The 23,023-nt window shown below is 41.2% G+C and overlaps 1 long non-coding RNA gene across 2 annotated transcripts; it reads right to left on the bottom strand.

Annotated features, from left to right (window-relative positions):
- Positions 1-5,161: 5,161 nt before the first annotated feature.
- Positions 5,162-21,051, bottom strand: LOC140574372 (uncharacterized). Of its 2 annotated transcripts, XR_011980724.1 has the most exons (5): positions 20,769-21,051; positions 14,083-14,203; positions 13,816-13,957; positions 13,305-13,403; positions 5,162-6,545 (listed from the first exon to the last, which is right to left on the bottom strand). It is a non-coding gene; the product is annotated as an uncharacterized lncRNA (long non-coding RNA). The 2 variants fall into 2 exon arrangements; XR_011980723.1 differs by having other exon boundaries at positions 5,162-13,403.
- Positions 21,052-23,023: the final 1,972 nt, after the last annotated feature.

Genomic DNA, 23,023 nt, shown 5'->3' with positions numbered 1-23,023 from the left:
TTGCACCGTGGTACAGTGATCAAACCTTAAATCGTACCTTAAAACAAACAGTGTGTAAACTGGAGGCGTTCCACTCTGCATGGAAGGGCAGCCTTAGTCAATACAGAAAGGCACTCATTAAAGCTTGGTCAGCGTATTTGGCCTCGCTGATCAAGAATAACAAAAACAACCCCAGAGTACTTTTTCATAAGATCTCTAAACTTACTAAAAGCCAGGCAGATACTCAACCCCAGATTCCAACATCTTTAACCAGTAATGTTTTTATGGACTATTTTAATAATAAAATAGAAAATATTAGACATCAAATCCAACCCTGCTTATTAAATCAAACATGGCCATCTGCTTTAGAACATAACTTTGTTGTAGAACAAATGCTGGAAGCCTTCTACCCACTTCCACAGCCAGAACTAGAAAAAAAATATTTTCTCAGCAAATTGTACAACCTGTACACTTGACCCAATTCCCTCTAAAATACTAAAGGAAATACTCCCAATTATAATCAGACCTCTTTTAACAATTGTAAACTCATCCTTTAGCTTAGGGCATGTACCCAAAAAAAATGAACCCTTAAATTAGCAGTCATAAAACCTTTAATCAAGAAACCAAATCTCGATCCTAGTGTATCTCCTTCTTGCCTCTGATCAAGGCTATGTATCTTTAGTAGCCCTAGTTGACTTCAGTGCAGCCTTTGATACAATAGATCATACTATATTACTAGAAAGATTAGAGAAAATGGTTGGAATCACAGGAACAGCCCTATCTTACAAAAGTAAGATATGGAGTTCCGCAAGGCTCTATTTTAGGACCGCTATTATTTACATTATACATGTTACCACTGCGTTCAGTTATAAGCAGGCATGACATTAATTTCCATTGTTATGCAGATGACACACAGCTCTATATATCAGCCAAACCTGACGATACATTTAGATTAAAGAAAAAGGAGGACTGTGTAAAGGATATAAAACTCTGGATGCCACATAAATTCCTTCTTCTTAAATAATAAGAAGTGTAAAAATAAACTACCAGACTTAATGTTAGACTTGGCTGATGCTTCCATAATTCCTGGTCTAAAAGCTAAAAATCTTGGTGTCATATTCGATCCAGATTTATCATTTGAGCAACATATAGCTAATATTAGTTGGACAGCCTTTATGCAGCTCAGGAATATCGCAAAAATAAGAAACTCCTTATCTCTACAGGATGTAGAAAAGTTAGTACACACTTTTATTACCTCAAGGCTAGATTACTGTATGCACTTTTGTCAGGTTGTTCCAGCAGGAACCTCAATAAACTTCAGCTAGTTCAAAATGCTTCCTAAAACTAGGCAATTTTACCATATCAGTCCAGTTCTATCAGCACTTCATTGGTTCTCAGTTAAATTCCGTATTGAATACAAAATTCTTCTATTAACATATAAAGCCCTACATGGCCTCGCTCCTGAGTACCTGTGGGATCTTATTACATATTACGAACCATCAAGATTACCTAGATCTTGATATCTTGATATCTTTAATACGGAATACAAAATTCTTCTATTAACATATAAAGCCCTACATGGCCTCGCTCCTGAGTATCTGTGGGATCTTTGGGAACCATCAAGATTACTTAGATCTCAGGATCTCAGGGTGCTGCTCCCAAAATTCAGAAAACCTCAGCAGGGGGAAGAGCCTTTTCTTATAAAGCCCCCCAACATTGGAATAACCTTCCAGATAATGTTCGGGGCTCAGACACAGTCTCAATCTTTAAATCTAGACTGAAAACTCATCTGTTTAGTTCCTTTGGTAAGTAATGTTTCCCCTTAGATAAAGGTTGTAGGTCCAGGGGTTCGCGGACACAGGGAATTGTAGTATACTGAGATGCTGGAGCTGTCGCCTCACTGCTTGCCCGCGATCACTCAGGTTTGTGTACGGTGGAGCAGATGGACGCTAGCGTTTCAGGGTGGTCCTGTGTCTAGATTTGTAAACGCTTAGGGCATTGAGGTAAGGTTAGTGTTGTGGGAGCTTTAGAGTTTGGAGCTAGGACAATGGTCAGTATAGCTTTCAGTGTGAAGTCAGTGCCCCAAGCTACCCTAAGTGTCCCGTTGTCATTTATCTAATGTTGTAGGCGCCTCAATTTTCAAGGCTATAAGAGCAAGTATCCACTTTCTATGCTTCTGAGTGTAGTGGCTAGTTGACTGAATGCTGAAGTGATAACCAATGCAGAGCTATGCTGTCTGTGTTTTTGAAGATGATAGTTGTTAATATCTTATGTCACCTCCACTGAGAACAAAATCCAGGACTGGAAACTGGATTGAGTGTTTTAATGAAAACATAGTTCATACATATTTTAGTATATTTCTAAAACATTCAGTGTGTCCTAGTAAAGCCATTAAAATGTGTATTAAATTTATTTTCATTTTAATTTAACGTTACAGTATGTAGAATATTTGTTTACAAACATGTGCAGTAGTATATTTAAAGTGTACTGAAACATAATTAAAATAGTCCCATTTTAGTACAGTTAAGTGCTCTTAACACAAAGTTATGGTTTGGCAAAATGTCTGTACAATTAAAATAAACCCTTAGGGCTTTGAGGTAAGATTAGTGTTGTGGGAGCTTTAGGGTTTAGAGACAGCCTCTGCGGTCGTGCCTCCATCAATTTGTTTGAAACAAAAAAATCTCTCCTGCAATTTGTTGGCTTCATTTATGTAACGAAACACAACAATGGATTGGCAATGGGTTGAAACATCAGTCGTTTCATCTGCCTGTACTGCCAGGAAGTCTGTGTTTTTAGGTCCTGTATAATGTGTACCTGCATGACATCAAGCTAATTCTGAATGCAGTTGGACTTACATTTAATTATTACATTTACATTTAATTTCCAGATGTTCTTGCATTACGCTGTCCAATGATGCTAAGCCCAGGAGACACCAGAGTTATCTTGACTCGTGTTTCTTAGCTCGTTCTGAAAAGTGCTTTACATCACTCACACCTGTGGTGATCCATAAATCCCCTTAATTTGTTCATGCACTTGCTTGAAAAAATAGACGTGGGAAACAAAAGACAGTGTGTCTCTATGAGCAGCCATTTTTTTTTTTAATCTTTCCATGTTCGTGAGAAAGTTCAGTTTTCCCCCATCCTTTGATTTTTTGGATAATATTTTCTGGTCTTTCTGGCCCAAGCTGCTTGATAGCTAACTTCTCTTCCAATTTTAACCTCTCAAAAAAAGGGATTTTTATCAGAAATGCAACACTGTAAATAACAGGTGCAACACCAGTTGCCATATCTGCTGCATCTGATAAACAAAAGATACTAACGGAATAATTTGAGTTAAACAACAACAGAATATGACCATAGGGCAGACTACTTCACAAGCATAATGGAGCCTTTTAGCGTAGACTGAAATCCCTATTAAAGCCTGCAGGGTTATACACTAAAAATACTGCCCTGCCCCAACATTGCATAACACATTAAACTCAACTAGAATTGCCAATTCTATGTCAACAGACAAAAAATAGTTGGAAAGCCAACAAAAACTACAGATGGTTAAAGTGATGATCATGTTATTAAAAATAAACGTGATGCAATGATTTACTGAGGAACAATTTTTTTGGGTGCATGTTTTTGCAGGATGTTCGCTGCCCCACCAACCCTGAACATACCTCAATGCTCTATGGCTGTGGAGTAGCAATCTTTAGCCATGTGAGGTTTGTGGTGTGCTTCTGTTGATCTGTGGTAAAGACAGTTTAGAACCTCACTACATAGACCATAAAGACCATAATAGATCATTGTCTGAGGGCTCCATAACCCTAAACAAGTGTCATAACACTAGCAACACAACTGAACAGGAGATATGCCGCTCTCTACCGAGCAGTTCAGTCACATATCTGCAATGGAAAGATATTTCAAACATGTTAGTAAATTGTATTTCAACTAATAATACACACTACTTTCTGGTCTTTATCCTGAACATAGCGGAATGAGGGGAATTAGAAAAAGAAGACACACATGGTGAGATGTCAAACACAGACATATAAGTAGACAAATAGCAAGAACAGACACATGCACACAGAAAACACACACAACACAGGTAAAGAGAGAGACAGTGCACACAGAAAATACATGAGAGAGAGAGAGAGAGAGAGAGAGAAATATTAACTAACCTGCAAGGGTTCAAGTAGTTCCTCTAGCTTTTGTAGTTTGCTACTGTCCACTTAACATGGTAACTTTACAGGATTGCAGAGTCAGTGTAGTGGTCAGTGGAGATTTGTTTTGCTGGATTCGCTTCACCATCTCTAACGTAGAATTCCATCTTGCTGCAACGTCCTGAACAAGTGATTCTTGCTTCTGCCTAAGTGCGACTTGCTGTTCTTTTTTTTAATTCAAGTGCGTTTGATGGACTATGCCCGACAGTCTTGCAACATTTTGCCAAAAAACTGCTGAATCCACTGTCGCAAAGTAAAACCGTGACTGTTCTTTGCAGACTGTGGGCTATGCAAGGCAAAAGTTCAAAAGGAAGGAGCCTCGTGGCTGCAACCATGTTACGAGCACAGTCTGTGCCAAGTGTAGATTCAACCCTTGAGCACATATACTAATCTTAAGCCTAGCTTCAAAACCTTAGGATCTCAGAACCCTTGCCATAGCTCTATGCTCCAAAGCTATACTAATCCTTATCCTAGCACCAAACCCTAAACCTCCCATTACAACATAACCTTACCATAGCGCCCTAAGGCTGTACAAATTCTAACTTAAGATGAAAACCCTAAAGCTTTTAAAACCCATATTTTAGCTCCAAACTCTTAGACTTTCCCAGCCCAACCCCAAATGTAACCCTTAACCTCTTAAACCTCTTAGCCTTTATATTTGTAATAGAAAGCATTTAAATATATTATACAGAATTTGGAGTTGATTCCTCCTGCTGCTTTGAAGTTATTCTAACTGGAGTAGACAGTGAACAGGCATCTCCAAGTGTCCTTCTGGAGTCTATAAAGTCCCCAACCGCCAACCATCATAAAAACAGTACATTTTACTGCAGAAAAGTGATTGTGTATTGTCTGCACTTGATGGCAATGTTATACTGTAATCTTCTTTGATAAACTTATGTCACCTGCCAAAGAGGCAGGAGGGTCTAGTTTCACCTTTGATTATTTTATTTAGTCAGGTTTTAAACTTTCCCTGCTCTCACTGCTGTCCGACTTCAGCAAACACTCTGTTTCACTTTCCTGATCCAACTCTGCCAAAATCTCTTCAACTCCATAAAATACTTTCCTCTTTGATTTCTGAATTTGTTTTGAAGCCATTTTTCATGGATTATTGTTGCCAAATAAATCAGCAGTGAAAGTTTCCTCTCGTGACCATCGTCTTTCAGTTGCAATCATGAAACATTTTATTCCAATCAAAAGTACAGTGTGGAGAGAGCCTGCCAATTATCTGTGCCCCTCTGCTCTCTGTCTAGACACCTCATGTTTTATACCCTATTACATGTCATATGTTGTTGTACTGTTTCCATATGTAGGATGTCAATGTCTAACCCATGAGGGGTGTAAATCAACCCCCACAATTAACATACATAGTACACATGAAGACACAGCTGGATCCACTTAACATTTCTGTCACATACATTGGAATGTCCAATCTAAACAATCTACTATATTTGTTCAGTTCATGTGCAGTTTTACCAAGTTAGGCTTGGGAATGGATCTCGCTCTCCTTTCCCAAGTCTAACCCATGGACCTCACCATATTATTCCTCAACTCTATAGCATTCCTTCAGGTCTGTTAACACCCGCATAGCTAATGAATATACTACATAATGCCCCCCTTTCGAGTCTCACCAGAGGCTCGAACAAATAGAAGAGTAACATACACATGATTACATGTGTACATGTGTTACATGTGTATCTAAACAACAGTTCCTTCAGTGTGTGCCTTCTTCAGCACCAAATTTATGGAGTGTGAGAGTGAAAACCTGGCAGGCAGCTAGCTTACCTTAAATGTTCATCAATCACTCAAGACAGGAAAAACTCTCTCACGGCCCCTTTGCCTTAGGCGACCACATACTGTACTCCAGGCCAATGTAAAAAGAAGGAATGTCTTAACAATGTATATAGTGAATATGGAAGTGTACAAGTGTGAGTAAAATACATGTGGAACCTCATTAACCAAAAAATAATGTGTAACTACAGGATGGTCGACCCATCAGACCTTCCAATACACCTGTCCCTGCCTACCATTACTATCCCTAATGTCGAGAAAAGAACAAAACCCCTGAGGTCACACTGTACTTACTCAATAATAAAATACATCATCTTACAACTTGTTGACAATAACCAATGATATAAAAAATATAATAAACAATGGGTTATACATAAAGAAACTACTATGTCTACATTTAACGTAAAGTAAATATACATATTGTGGAGAGGCTGGATGGATGCCTTTACAATGTCCTTGTTCAAAGACCTTCAAATCTCCAGATTTGTATTGTACATCAATGTCTGACCCCTTCTGCAACTTGGGATCTCTGAATACCAGTCATCTCACAGTGGTATTCCCCACTGCTAGTCTGTAGGGAAAGATCAGAAAACAACAGCCAGTATCTTTTCTTCATAATATCAAATGCAAATTGCACAACAATAGCATTATACTGTCAAACTATTACCACTCATTAAATCATCTTTTTCATGCCCCCCTTTTCAGCCACATCTAAATCAGTCTTCGTAACGTTTAGGTCTGACCCTTTTTCGAACTGGTCTTGGACTAGTCCGTCTATTTGACTCTCTGACTTCCCCTGTAGAGGAATCAGTGCCCTCAGCACACTTTGATGCTTCACACTCCCCTGAACTAGTTCCTGCTGTTTCTGGGACATCCCTAAACTCTCCTCCATGCACATGGGGTGCCTATTCCCTAGGTGCTTTAACACCCTTTAACCTGGACTGAAGTTCCAATACTGCGCACAACCTCAAAAGGACCTTCATAACCTTGCACGACACTCCTCTTTTGCTCATCCAGCCTCTTCTGCACCTTTTCTTTCTTTTGCTGTCAGAAACATACATGGATATTCTTTTATGTAGATTAGTCATGTATGTCACATAGACTCTCATTTCATCTTCTAAAAGGGCAAGACTTGGACCCTTTCCACTGTACTCAAGCACGGCGTTGGCATTCATCTGCCTGTCGCCAATTCATGCGGCATCATGTGCAAATCACGCAGCTCACTTGAGCAACACACCATTAACGCCAATGGCAGTGCAAGCAACCCAATTCAAACCCGTGTGCTGACAGATTTTCACAATGCGGTTCTTCAGAACACCACTTATTTTCTCACAAATTCCCTGACTTTGCGGATGATACACTAGCCCAAGACGCTGTTTAATCCCCAATTTTTGCAAAATGAATTTTAGTGTCTTATCCACGAACTCCTTCCTCTTACCTGAGGATATCCAATCTGGAAGTCCCCACCTGCTTATGATTTCTCTGCACAGAAACGTGGCAACGCAATATGCATCTTTCCGTTTGGTTGGACAAGCCACTGGCCATCTTGAAAATCGGCCCGCCACAACTAACATATATATCTCTTACCTCCTATTGGTTTTATCATGTCAACAAAGTCCACTACTAACTCATGCATAGGACCCCTTGGAGTTGGGATGTGACCAGGTGGAACCATTACACCCCGTCAAACATTATTCTTCATATTGCAAATTGTGCAAATATATGCAAATTGTGCATCTACCAATGACATAATCTGCTCAAGCAAATATGGTGCCCAAAACCTATATGCCTTAATAATTTTCCTCCTTACCTCCCCCCTTGCAACATGGGCTAGACCATGTGCCTCTTGAATCATCAGACCCAACAAGTCAGGAGGTGCTACTATCAGCCCCTCATGATTCCTCCAAAGGCCAGTAGAATCTTGAGTGGCCCCTCTGTCTCGCCATAACTGTCTATCTATATCAGGAACTGCTTCCTGTATTAAGGTCACAACCTTAATTGTTATTTTGTCTTTTATGTCTACTTCATGCGAAACCAAGAAGACTTCACCCCATTTGTCTGCTCCTGCTTTTGCAGCTTCATCAGCCGCTTTATTCCCATGCGTGACCTTTGACATATCCCTTTTATGTGCAGCACATTTAGCTATACCGTCATGTGTTGGCATGTAACAATTTCATTATTTGCTCATGATGCTGTATAAGAGAACCATCTGTTTTCTTAACCCCCTGGTTCTTCCATACTGCGCCAAACAGGTGACACACGCTATGTGCATAGGCAGAAACAGTATAGATAGTCACTTGCTGCCAATAAACATGCTTCTGTTAACTCTACAAGTTCAGCAAGTTGTGCTGAAGCAGGCTGTGGTATTACTGCAGCCTTCCCGACCACAAAGTTTGCTCCTTGAACTTTTACTACTGCATAGCCCGCACACAATTTATCTCTTCTCCTATAGCAAGACCCATCACTCCAGTACTCCACGTCTGTCTTATGCAGTGGGAGGGCTTGCAAATCTGACCTAAGCCTTGGGTATTTCTCAGCTTCTTGTACACAATCATCATCATCATGAGGCTCACCATCTTCTGGAGTTGGCAAGGTTTTTAGCTGGACAATCCACTAATACTTCATTCACTGCTCTCAAATCATGTACCAAGCGATAGGAGTTTTGGCTTCTTCACTGGCAATAAAGGTGTGTTGCTTTGAGGATTCTGAGTTAGCTTAAACACATCTGCCTTCACAAGTCCTTCAATTTGTGGTTCGATCCCTAAGATTGCTTCTTCTTTCAAGGGATACTGGTTCTTCCACAGAAGTTTAACTCCAGGTCTGAGTTCAACTGTTACTGGTTGAGCTGACTTTACAAGACCAATGTCAGTACTATGTCGAGACCACAGGCATTCTAGCACTAATCTTAGCATTTCCTCTTTCATGCAATTCCTTGTTGGATTGTTGAGTGACTCATGTGTCATTCGCACAGCTTGTGGTTGTCCTTGTCCTTGAGCAATGATCATAATTTTAAATGAATTGCTGATCTTCACTTTTCATAGTTCATAGTTCATAGTCTTTAGCTACCAACAGAGTCACATGTGGCACACTTTTTCCAATGGCAAACCCCTTATGCAGACAGTCATTGCTGTCTAACTTCATAGCTGCTTCTTGTGGTCCCAAGATTATACAGCTCGAACCAAGCTGAACTTGCTTTGGTTGGTGACTTAACCAGTCTTCCACATTTGATTGGGTAGCATCCTTAAAGTACTTGAGTGTGCAATGCAACAGATACTCTGGTGGTTTTGCATCAGGCAGGTTTGCCACAATAAACTTCTCCCACAACGTGGCTGGCTCCAAGAAGTCTGCAGTAAGATTTCCAATCCAGAAAACTGACAAAGTTTCGGCTTCTCTCATCAGTAGTTGCTGGAACATCACTTGGCACTTCCACCAGGCATCCGTCTGGTGTACATTTTATTGTGCAGTTCATAGTTCACAAAGCATCTCTTCCCAACAGTGCTATTGGTATATGTTCTGATACCAGAATAGGTATTGTAATCTTGATATCTTTATAGCAGAGCTCTCTATTGGTTCTATTAGAGGAATCAGCTTCACTCCCTCAAACCCGAATGTCTGAATCCACTGACCAGACATGAGGAGGTGTATAGCATCTTCAGGCTAGATACACGTGAAAGCTGCTCTGCTATCTGCCATCATCTTTAATGGTCGATTATTTACTTTCACCTCATTTGTTGGATCTCTCTCCGGCCCTGATGCTACCAGCTGACACTCCCCTTTCGAGTTCTCTGGGCACTAGAATCCTGGTTCTGGGCCCATATAAGGGTTTACTGGTCCCCTGAATGGCATCGATTGGCCTCTGAATCCTCCTCTGAAGTTTCCTCAGCATGCTACAACTGTGAAATGGTAGGTCACTTTGCTTGCGAGTGCAACACACCAAGAGAAAGTTTCCTCTTGCCTCTCGCCATACTCCCTAAACCAATGACTTCTGCCAGTTTGTTTCTCACTGATAAAGGCAGTCCTGTATTTTGGCTCGAAGGATTGATTGTTCCATTTGATTTGCTTCCGGGTCATGACCTGTGACATTTCTCCACACTTGATGGGCTCTTGACACACTTCCTCTCCCAGTGGTTCAATAAGAATGTTATCAGGATGTATATTTATCAATCTCTCAATGCTGTCCACACCCGACCTCTAATTGCAGCAAACAGTTCTGAATCATTTACTAGGACACTTTATCTAGGACTCTGGGATTGCCATTGGTATCTCTGGAACATCCTCTGCCTATATCCGCTATTGATGGACAGTCTTGAACCAGGGGGAGCCAAGGGTGGTCTCACAACAGACTCTACCATTTTCATTGCACATCGGCCAACACACGGAACAAATCACCCTATTTCTGATCAGTGCTCCCCAGCTGCAGCTGGTTTTGGGGTTCCCCTGGTTGCAACGTCATCACCCCCACTTTGACTGGCTAACACGGTTAGTAGCAGCCTGGGGGCTCCATTACAAAGGGTCTTGTTTAGTATAGTGTGCTCCATCCAACATACAGTCTCCCCATCACTCCCTGGTGTCCCTAAATTACCTCAAGTCCCTTCTGAGTACTTTGACTTGAGGAAGGTCTTTAGTAAACAGAAAGCCCAGATCCTACCAGCCCACTGGTCCTTTGACTGTGCTATTAACCTCTTACCAGGTACCAGTCCTCCGTGTGGCTGTTCTCCTTCTTGTAACAAGAGGAATAGTTAACTGTATAGTGTTGTTGTAGCATGGACCGGATTGAGTGTGACGCACCGTGTTGTATTGAGATGGAACTAAGAGCAAGCTGTTATTAAAAGAGTTCTGAGTTCCTACAAGTTGTTCCGAACTCCTTTATTTGGTATGGTAGTCTGAAACGCAAGAGATAAAACATGGTGGCAGCGGTGTGAAGTGGACTTTACCGAAGAGAAAGAAAGAGAGGGGGGCATACTCGTGGAAGCGCCAGTGAGCAGACGCCAGTAAAAAGGCATGGGCGGCAGGCTCGGACTGAAGCCACCCCCGGCGCTGGACTGGAATGCGCCAAACCTGTCCAAGGCATGGAAGTCATGGAAAGAGGAATTTACCCTGTATGTCGACATAGCACTAGACACAACGGATGAGAAAACGAAGGTAAAAGTTTTCAAATATCTCATAGGAGAGACGGAAAGAGCACTTTGTGAGATGCTGTGTGCTTTAGTGAGGCCAGAGGAGCTTAACCTTAGCACCTTAATGACTGCCTTCGACAACCATTGCAACCCAAAGCCAAACGAAACTGTAGAGAGGTACAGGTTTTTCTCCAGAAACCAGAATGTGGGTGAAAATGTCAACAGGTATGTAACTGATTTGAGAATGCTGGCAGCCACATGCAACTTTGGAGAGATTAGGGACTCGCTAATAAGGGACAGAATTGTTTGTGGCATTCAGAGCACACATTTGCGAGAACGCTTACTCCGTGAGTCAGCTCTGACGTTGAAAAAGTGCTTACAGATATGTAGAGCAGTAGAACTGTCTAAGAAGAACACAAAGACAATTGAAGGACAGTGTGTAGAAGAGGTGCAAACAGTGAGAAGAACAAAACTGCCCAGCTTTTGGGAAACAGTGCAAAAAATATGCAAAAAGGAACCACTTTGCATCAAAATGCTTGTCAAAACAGTGTGATGGAAGCAGAATATGAGCAGGTCCAGACACTCAGCTAGAAAAAACAAACCAGGTCCTTGTAATGTACAACAAGAGCACGTTGAACCCCATGGGCAAGTGTAGAATTAAGATTAGAAACCCAAGAAACAGAAAATTGTATCGCTTAGAGTTTATGGTGGTACAAGAGAGCTTCTCAGTGCCTTTACTTGGCAATAAGGCAGTGCAGGCAATGGACTTGGTTAGAATACAGAGAGAGAACATTCTTGCCATTGATGACACTGTTACTGAAGCCCATGATGACAAAGAGCCCTGGGACATGAGCCACATACAGCATGAATATTCTGATGTATTTGAGGGTGACGGCTGTCTTGAAGGGACATATCACATTGAAGTAGACACTAGCATTCACCCAGTACAACTGCCAAAGCGCCGTGTTCCAGTGTCCCTCATGACACCATTGAAAGAAGAACTAAGAAGCTTGCAGGAGAAGAGGATTATAGCTCCAGTAGAAAAAAAGTACTGAATGGATTAGCAGCATGGTTGTTGTGAAAAAAACATCAGGCAAGCTCAGAATATGTGTTGACCCAAGACCATTGAACAGAGCCTTAAAGAGACAACACTTCCCTCTACCTACAATGGATGAGGTGTTACCAGACTTGACCAAAGCTAGAGTTTTTACTGTCTGTGATGTGAAAAATGGATTCTGGCATGTGAAGCTGACAGATGAGTCAAGTTATCTGACAACTTGCAACACCCTTTGGTAGATACAGGTGGTTACCAATGCCCATGGGAATCAGAAGTGTTCCAGCACCAGAAGTGTTCCAGCACAGGCTCACACAAGCACTAGATGGCCTACCTGGAGTATGTACTATTGCAGATGACATCCTGATCATTGGTATGGGTGAAAATGAGGAAGACGCTGTGAGGGACCATGATGTTAAGCTGAGAAAGCTGCTGGATCGCTGCAGAGAGTGCAACATCAAACTGAATGCTGAGAAATGTAAGCTGCGCCAAAGTGAAGTGCCTTACATTGGGCATAGACTTACATCCGAAGGGTTAAAAACAGACCCTGAGAAGAGCTGAGCCATTACAGACATGCCCAGCCCAACAGACGTCAAAGGTCTACAGAGGCTGCTCGGTGTGGTAAACTATCTCAGTAAATTCTGTGAACATTTAGCAGACGACTGTGAGGTTCTGAGGCAGCTGACGCACAAGGATGCTGTGTGGGAATGGTCAGATGTGCAAGAAAGTGCATTCAAGAAACTTAAACACACAATTGCGACAGCACCAGTCTTGAAATATAATGATCCGGTGGGAGACCTTACTCTCCAGTGTGACTCGTCGGAGACTGATCTGGGAGCAGCACTCATGCAGGCAGGCCAACCAATAGCCTATGGCAGCAGAGCTCTCACACCCACTGAATGGGGTTATGCACAGATAGAAAAACAATATTTGGCCATTCTGTTTGGCATGGAAAAATTCCATCAGTATACATATGGCAGGAAAGTGGAAGTGCAGTCTGATCTTAAGCCTTTGGAAACCATTATGAGAAAGCCCTTGTTCAATGCACCAAAGAGACTGCAACGAATGCTACTAAGGGTTCAGAAATATGATATCAGTGTTACATATGTGCCTGGACGACTGATGTATGTAGCAGACACACTAAGCAGATCTTACCTACCAGAATGGGACACTGCAGGTTCAGTTGAGGCTGAAATTGAGACAATAAACATGATCCAATATCTGCCTATTTCACAGGAAAGGCTGCGGAACATTCAGGCTGAAACAGAAAAGAACAAAGCAGTCTCTAACAAAACATATCATTTTACAGGGATGGCCGAAAGACAGAGCACAAGTGGTGGAGGAGGTGAGACCTTTCTTTTCTATGCAAGATGAACTTGTGTGCAACATGGTGTACTATTCAGAGGGGAGCGAGCAGTAATCCCAGTCAGTGTGAGACATGAAATTATGGAGAGAATACATTCATCACATTTGGGCATTGAAAGCTGTCTGCGCAGGGCCAGAGAATGTGTTTCTTGGCCAGGAGAGACTTAGACCCTAAAAACATACATAGGGAATTGTGCAGTGTGCAGGGCAACAGACACAAAGCAGCAAAAAGATACACTGCGCCCACATGACATTCCGCTGAAGCCTTTGGCAAAGTTCAGAACTTTGCATTCAATGGCAACTACCTGATCACAGTTGATTACTTCTCAAACTTCTGGGAGGTCGACCATCTTCCAGACACAAGTTCAGCCACTGTTGTCCACAAGCTGAAAGCTCACTTCACACGCCACGGCATTCCAGATGGGAGTTCAGAAAGTTCGGCAAAGCCTAGGATTTTGAGCATGTGACCTCATCACCTACATATCCTCAGAGTAATGGTAAAGCAGAGTCTGCAGTAAAAACAGCAAAAAGACTCATGGGGAGAGCAATACAAGAAAAATCAGCTTACCTACCTTGCCATTCTTGACCATAGAAATGCACCTTTACAGGGATTTAGTGCTAGCCCAGCACAGAGACTCATGAGCAGGAGAACCAAGACATTACTGCCAACTTGCAGCACTCTACTTCAGCCTGCTGTGATGAAAACTAATCAGTCTGTGAAACAAAATCAGTCCAGACAGACATACTACTACAACAGAGGTGCAAAAGATCTGTCAGCTCTGAAAGGTGGAAACAGAGTGAGAGTGCAAACTGAGAACTCCAATCACATTCACTGGACACCCGGCACAGTGATGGACCAAGTGACAGATCTTACGCAGTAAAATTGTACAGTGGAACCGTTATAAGACGGAACAGGAGACACTTAAGAACAGCACCTTCACAGGACCAGACAAGACCAGATCAGAGAAACATGAGGGGAAAGAGTGACACAGAACATGCATGGACTGACATTCAGTGAGAAGTCAAAACAGAACTGATCTCATTGAACAAACACAACACACACACACACACACACCACCACACCGCCAACACACGGAACACAGCATGCAGACTGTTGTTAGATCTAGAAGTGGTAGGATAATCAAAAAAACAGAACACCTGAAGGATTATGTATAGATATGTTCATTAGCCATAGGATGTGTTAACGCATTGTTGATCTACATGTGCCTTTTATATATGTAAGTTGACTGCTTGGTTATATGTGTTGCAGAGAGAGAGAGAGAGAAAAAAAAGGGAAGATGTAACAAGAGGAATAGTTAATTGTATAGTGTTGTTGTAGCATGGGCCGGATTGGGTGTGACGCACAGTGTTGTATTGAGATGGAATTAAAAGCAAGCTGTTATTAAAAGAGTTCTGAGTTCCTACAAGTTTTTCCGAACTCCTTTATTTGGTATACTCATCTGAAACGCAAGAGATAGCATAAAACACCTCTCTGGCCCTGAGCGTAAAGCCATGGAGGACAACATACAAAACGTGTCTCTACTTCCTGCGTCTCTCCTTCTTCCAGAAGCTGAGAAAGGCCTGTCTCCCTCCACCCATCCTCACCCTCTTCTATAGAGGGACCATAGAGAGCATCCTGAGCAGCTGCATTACTGCCTGGTTTGGGACCTGCACAGCCTCTGACCGCAAGACCCTCCAACGCACCCTTCACACAGACTGTTCTCCCTCCTGTCATCAGGAAGAAGGTACCGCAGCATCCTGTCCAACATGACCAGACTCTGCAATAGCTTCTTCCCCCAAGCCATCAGACTTCTCAACTCAACTCAAGTTCTGAACTGATGTTTTTTTTTTCTGTTCCATGCACACACTCTCTCTCTCTCTCTCTCTCTCTCTCTCTCTCCAACCATTTACCCCAGATAATATGGGAAGCATTTTTGCACAAATAACTTTATTACCTCACTGGACTCAATATTTATTGCACACTGCATAATTTGCACACTTCACCAAATTATTTATTATTCTCTGTCTGCACTTGTATTGTGTTGCACTTGTGTTCTGTATGCACTGTCTATGTTGCACCATGGTCCTGGAGGAACGTTGTTTCGTTTCACTGTGTACTCTGTATGTAGTTGAAATGACAATAAAATCCACTTGACTTGACGGCTTAAGGCTTCATCCACCCTTCAAGGCGCCAGATTTTTCTTTATAGGGAAGAAGGATGTGGTGCTTCTTCCCTGCATATACTACCAGGGTTTAAATAATACTACAGTCAGTAGTCTGTTACCTTCTGCCCCTCATGACCTCAGCCTTTGAGGTGCTGCAGCAAGCTTTTACCAAACTGGATCTGCGCAGTGCCTACAACCTTATCCGGGTTAGAGAAGGTGACGAATGGAAGATGGCCTTTATCACTCCATTAGGCCACTATGAGTACCTCGTCATGCCTTTTGGATTAATTAATGCACCGGCCATCTTCCAAAGATACATAAATGAGATCTTGAGGGAGGCTATGCATTTGTCTATCTGAATGATATCCTCATCTACAGTCATTGTATGGACGAACATATGGGTCATGTAAGAAGAATTCTCCAGCTACTCCTGGAGAATCATCTCTGTGTAAAATTCTGCATCCTGTAGAGATAAGGAATTTCTTAGTTTGGCAATGTTCCTAAATTGCAGAAAGGCTGTCCTACTAATATTTGCTATATGTTGCTCAAATGATAGATCTGATTTGAATATAAGGTCAAGATTTTTAGCTGCTAGACCATGGAAAAATCAGCCAGGTGTAACATTAAGTCTGATAGTTTATTTCTTGTGTCTTTTGGACCTGTTACTTTTGTGAAATTTGAAGATAAACCTTTTTTCTTTATGAACTGATAGTGTTCAGATAGATATGAACCACAATAGGGCTGTTACTGTGATTCCAACCATTTTCTCTAATCTTTCTAGTAGAATAGTGTATTAAAGTAAAAAGTAGACTATTGTATCAAAGGCTGCACTGAGGTTGAGTAGGGCTAATAAAGATACATAGCTTTGATCAGAGGCAAGAAGGAGATTGTTTGTAATCTTCACTAGGGCTGTCTTCGTGCTATAATGGGGTCTGAATCCAGATTGGAATTTCTCTTACACTAAAGACCTCTTTCATGGAGTCCTGGAAATTGGCTTCTTGTTATGTGGGCTCCTTCAAGGTGCTTTGCAGAGTAAACCCGGTCTCATACCGATTGCTTCTCCTTCACTCACGTGTCACGCCTGAAGCCTGTACTCTGCAGCACTCTTGCCCTGGCCCCGGCTCCTTCAGCCCCACTAGAAAGTGGGTAGTTGCTATGATAGCCTTCAACACTGAGGACAAGCACTTACAAAATTATAAAGATGCCAGTGGAACACGTATGGGAAAGTAACTTGGGGCAGTGACTTTACACTGATGGAAGCAGACAAAACACACTAGGTGGTCCCAGTGCAAATAGGTTGTATTGCACAAACAAAAAAAGTATTATTATTATTGCAACATATGTAGACAAATCACAGTATGTGACAGTGTGTGACTATTAAGTGCAGATTTCCTTCACTAGGGTAACCCTTGATGCAACCCTTGAGCGCATTAATTGTAAGCCTAGCTTCAAACCCTTTGGGTCTCCGAACCCTTAGCATAGCTTGATGCTCCAAAGCTATTCTGACCAATATCCTAGCTCCAATTCCTAAAGCTCCCACAACACTAACCTTACATCAGCCCCCTAAGGCTGTACAAAACCTTTGCTCCAAACTCTAAGGCTAACCCAACCCTAACCCTAGATAGAACTTTTGAAGCTATATTAACCCTAGCTCCAAACCCTGAAGAGTTCAGTTTCTTAAAAGTAGCTCCTAACAGTAAGGCTCTCCAAACCCTATCAAAGTAAAAAATGTAGGATCAAGAATATTAATCTCAGTTATGCTACAGTGCACTTATATGACATTTTTGGCCAAACTATTTGTTATTGTATTTAAAGAGAACTAAGACAGAACAACTGTTTTCATTCTTACAATTCTTTAATTATACATAAATTGTGCAAAAACCATAGCGTTGTGCACTTAACTGTACTAAAATGGAACTTTTTAAATTAAGTTTCAGTAGACTTTAAAAACCCTGCTGCACATGGCTGTAAACAAATAGTCTACCTACTGTAAGTGAAATTAAAACATTTAATATGCATTACAACTGCTTTGCTAGTATACTTTAGTATATTTTAGAAATATACTAAAATATATATTAAATATGTTTTCATTAAGACACTCAATCCAGTTTCCAGTCCTGGATTTCATTCTCAGTAGAAGTGACATAACATATTAAGAACTACCATTTTCAAAAACACAGACAGCATAACTCTACATTAGGTATCACTTCAGCATTCAGCCAACTTGCCACTATACTCAGTAGCATAGAAAGTGGATACTTGCTCTTATAGCCTTCAACACTAAGGCCAGGCAGCTACAACATTATATAGATGACAAAGCGACACTTAGGGGAAGGTAGCTTGGGGCACTGACTTCACACTGATGGTAAGTGAAGGGTGAAAGACACACCCAGTATGCAAATAGGTGGTCCCAGGGACCAGTGGGAAAAATGTGATTTTTACGCAAATAGGTTGTGTTCCACACACCCCTTTGCATATTACTGACCCAACACATCTGACTCAGTTACTGGAATTATTGAGAAACATCCATATTGAAAACATAATGACATAAACTTGCTAGTATTAATGCAATTTAGACAAATCTCAGTATGTTTTAAATGCAGTTTTATTTCACTAGGGTAACCCTAGATACAACCCTTGAACACATATACTAATCTTAAGACTAGCTTCAAACCCTTAGGGTCTTACAACCCTAAGCATAGCTCTACACTGAAAAAAAGTGAACCAACTGTGTTATTTATTTAAAGTGTATTCTTGTGTTGGTGAAGTTCATCTGTTGCAGCCAAGCCTACTGAACAAGGTAAGAATAGGATAGCCTGTGTTAAGGAGATTGTGTATTGTAAGTAAAAGTGGTTATTGACAGGTTAGACAGCTAATTGTTACTGTACAGACTTTCTTTGTGTTTTGCAAGAATGCTCGAACTAGCATGCTAGCTTACGCTAGCGCTACCTAACCCAGTTTATTTTAAAATGTTTGCTACGAATTTGTAAGCTTCCCAAGATTACTGTGCCTACATTCCTTATAATAGGATTTGAGGCCATCCTATTTGACTGTTCGGTTCTACAAAATGTTTTTGGGTAGTGCATGTAATTAACAGTACAAAAATATGAAACATGGTTGGTGCTAGCTAAAACTAGATAATGTGTGAATTACTAAAATTCCAAGACCGCTATGCCTAACTGGAAAGGGAAAAAAAAAAGAAAAAAATGTTTAATGCATGATAAATGTGTAAAATGTATGTGTTATATAAAAATGCATTTAGATACTTGACGCCACGCTCTTTGACTTGGTTTTACAAACTGTTTTGGGTAGTGCATGTGGTCAACAGTTTGAAGAGAAAATGTTATGGTTTGGGGGCCTAGAGATTTTTGTGTTTTTCTGTTTTCTCTGAGGTCCTGCGCCATTAACCCGCTTGAATGCAGAGGGCTGACTTATTAGTCAATTTAGCTTTTGCACTTTGCATCTTTGTTTAACGGGAATGCATTGTCATTTTGATTTGGTGGCAGGATGGACAACTAGTTTATAGATTGTTTTTGTATTTTTTAAGTAAATATTGTAAAGTAATTAAGTCATTATGTATTATTTTATGCATAATAAAAAGTAATGAGAAGCCCCCAAAAAAAAAAAAAAAAAAAAAAAAAAAAAAAAAAATGAACATTTGAATGTACAGTATGTTTAAATAGGAATGACCAAATGCCATATTTCATTTCATTGTTTTTATTAAACTCAGATGTATGGACTAAGTGAACACATGACACTAATTAATAGTACATTTTCAGTCCTTTGTATTAGCCAAAGTTGTAACATACCGTTATTCACATTGTTAAACTGCTACAAAAAATCTGCCAAGATCAGAATAACGAATTGGCTTATTACAAATTGTGTTTGGAGCAAAAATTGGGCAATTCTGATCATGTACCCCTATTTGCAATGTAGTGGATGTTACATGTGTGTACATGTATAGAATTAACTTCCAATTAAAATCAAGATTTAAAAAAAAAAAAGATTGCTTCCCCAAATAATGTCATTTGCAATAAACAAAACGGTAAGTAGCTAGCGCAGTTTCAGATATCCATAAAAATATCAGATATTCAGGTTAAAAGAGAATGTATGCAGTTATTGTACCAGAAAAGGAAACCATTGTTTTAGGAATCAGATTTTTTAGAAGTTTGTTTATGGAGACAAATATGAAAATGATAAAAAAAAAAAAAAAAAAAAAAAAAAAGACAACAAATGTAACTGTATAAATTAAATTCAATATTACCATGCTGCATTTTCTAAATTGCAGCAGCAAATGGGTATTTTTTGTGTCTTTTTTATTCTTCTTTCTTTTATAGTCTTCCGATTAATGTGGAAATGCAATGACTGTGGTACTTTTGTTTCACAAAGATCTGTGCTCCTTAAACATTATAAGCTTTAACACTGACATTACGGACACCTGCATTTATATCCAGGCATCTATTTCAGCTGTCCATGCACCTGCAAAACTTGGAATGCACTCTTGAGACTCTTAATTGACAATATATAATCTCTTATGCAATTGCAAGCAGTGTTCAACTTTGAAAGACTATTTTCAACATATAGCACGCACAACATCTGCAAAAGAATGAAACAGTTGTTTGTGTGTTTCAAGGGTGTTCATGAAAAAATATTAAAAAAAATTATATTAACAATATACTTTTATAATAAAAATATTAATGGTTTGTTTTAAACACGCAAGTTTTTGATCAGGTAGGTATTTGTTCAGTACATCAAAGTATGCCTTATTGTCATGACTGGCTAGGTCAGACAATGAGGGTGCCATGACTGGTTAGATCAATGATGGGTGAACACTCACAGGGACGGTGCGATGCAAGATTTTAATAAACAAAACAGGGGTAAACAAGAACGCAGCAATAACACAAGGGATAATGAATAAACCAAACAAACGTGACAAAGCAAACGAGGCAAAACATGAAGGCCATCTGAGGCTGGTTGATAGCCAGGTGAGATGGGGGAAGATAAACAGGGAGATAATGCTAGAACCGATAACGCTGGCAGTGCCAGTAACTGAAACCAAAGAAACCGCGCTTGTCAGGCGCAACTAAACTTACTTGACGGAAATAGGAGCTTAGGGATCAGTCGCCGAATCCTCACTCAAGACCACGTAGCAACCAGAGAAGCGATATGCACATCAACTTGACGGACTATTTCAGACGTCCTAGTGAAAACCACGCTAAGACCAAAGAAAACCATAAACGAACTGCCAACACTCCAGGTTGGCTTAGCAAGAGTAACAAGATGCCGAAACTCCAGGCCGGCTTACGAACTGTAATTCTCAGGGGTGGGACGATCGCATTCGCTGCCTATATACCCCACCTCTCAGGTTAACCAAATCAAAACATACAATGAACGTAAATGGAGTACACATGACCCAAACAGAAAACATGGCGTTGTACATAGAGGGTTGTCAACATAAAAGTCCACAGTGAGTGACGTAAGCGTGACGTGCAGAACTGAAAGTCCGTGAACAAGGAAATCAACTGAACATCAACCTAAGAGTCCTTGACCTTGAAGCCTGTGACAGAGGGATGAACACTCAAAGGGACGGTGCAATGCAAGAGAGTTTTATTAACACAAAATCAGGGGATAACGTAAACGTAAAGGCAGCAAAATACAGGGCCAAACGACGAACAAAAACAAACACGTGACAACGAAATGTGGGCGAAAATAACAAACCCACCTGAGGCTGGTGGAACCTAAGAAGCTAAGCTTGAATGTGACAACTAAAAAGGGAGGTAGAACCAAACACAAACTACTGGCAGGGCCAGAGGATAAACGGGGAATAACATAAACCATGCTCGTCAGGCGCAACAGAACTTACTTGACATAACTAAGGAGCTGTGAGATCAGTTGCTGAACCTAGGAGGCGACCAACGGACAAACCTGAACCTTGGCACGCTCATGAACGGTATAGCCAAGTAGAACTGGAAACACAAGGAACTCCAACGGGCGTCCTCGTGGAATCTATAACTAGACGCTTGACTTAGGATCCAAAAACAGACGCCAACCCATCAGGATGGCTCAGGGTGATTCATTCTCGGCAACGAGTCTGCTCGTGCTAGCTCCCTAAATACCACAGCCTCAGGTGAACCAAATCAACCAGTCCATGAATCATGACATGAACAGAAAATCAACATAAAAGTCCTGAGGAGAACCTGCGGGCCGCGGGGTGGGCGCGGTGACGCGGACCTGACACTTATATCATATTTGTTTAAAAAAAAAAAGGTGGTACGTGTTTTAAAAAGATATCACAATATAAAACTGGGTCTTTATGAAGAGAATATTCCTGTCTTTATTTGTTGTACATAAAAAATTATAATAAACATTGACTGTAGCAAATCTATTTTAGTGTAATCTGAAGTGTGCATTTCTTTTTACATATCAAAGTGTCAGATGCTCATTATCTTGCTCTCCCTCGGGGCAATCCCAGGACTCTGCCCAAGGACCCATATAAGGAGCCGGGATTCCGGCGGTTATACTCATTCACAACACCTAGGACTGTGGCTTCTTAAGCTCACGCACCTCATTCTTGAAGGGTGACCCCCTTCTCTGGGGATCACTTTCAGGCCACTTCTACAAGCCTTCCGCATAACCTCCCTGGATGGCCAGCCCATGGACCTGCCCCAATCAAGCACATCACGGCACCTGTTCGACTATCGGCCAGTTGATTACACTTATAGGAGACAGTTTTCCTGTGCCATTATCCCAGGCATCCCAGGCTGTATAAATACAACCCCCCACATATCCTGTCCTGATAGGGAGATAGTATCCTGGTCTCCCTATTGTTTTATGCATTGCCTTGGTCCCGCCCCCGTAGGCTCCTGTCCATGTCCGTAGAAAGCCCTGAGCCCTGAGTCCCTAGCCACGTTGCCCCCAGTATATGCTGACCTACGGGATGTATTCAGCAAATCCCATGCCACAAAACTGCCTCCCCATCACCTGTATGACTGTGCAATCAAGTTAATCGATGATTACACATTGTAAACACGTCACACGACTACCTTCTGACTGGAGAGGAAGAACGGGTGATGGAGGAGTACACTGCAGAAGTCAAGTCAAGTCAGATTTATTTGTATAGCGCTTTTTACAACTGTTGTAGTCACAAAGCAGCTTTACATAATGGATCAAAGACATGATGGATCAAAGACCCCCAGTGAGCAAGCCAACGCCGACACTGGCAAGGAAAAACTCCCTCAGAGCTGGAGGAAGAAACCTTGGGACCTTGGGAGGAACCAAGACTCACAAGGGGGACCCATCCTCCTCTGGACAGAACTATTTAAACATTAATGATAAAAATTACCAAACC

This window comes from Salminus brasiliensis, chromosome 12 (genome assembly GCF_030463535.1).
Source record: "Salminus brasiliensis chromosome 12, fSalBra1.hap2, whole genome shotgun sequence".
Classification (NCBI taxonomy): Eukaryota; Metazoa; Chordata; class Actinopteri; order Characiformes; family Bryconidae; genus Salminus; species Salminus brasiliensis.
The sequence above is the reverse complement of the archived record's forward strand: the minus strand, read 5'-3'. Positions and strand labels throughout refer to the sequence as shown.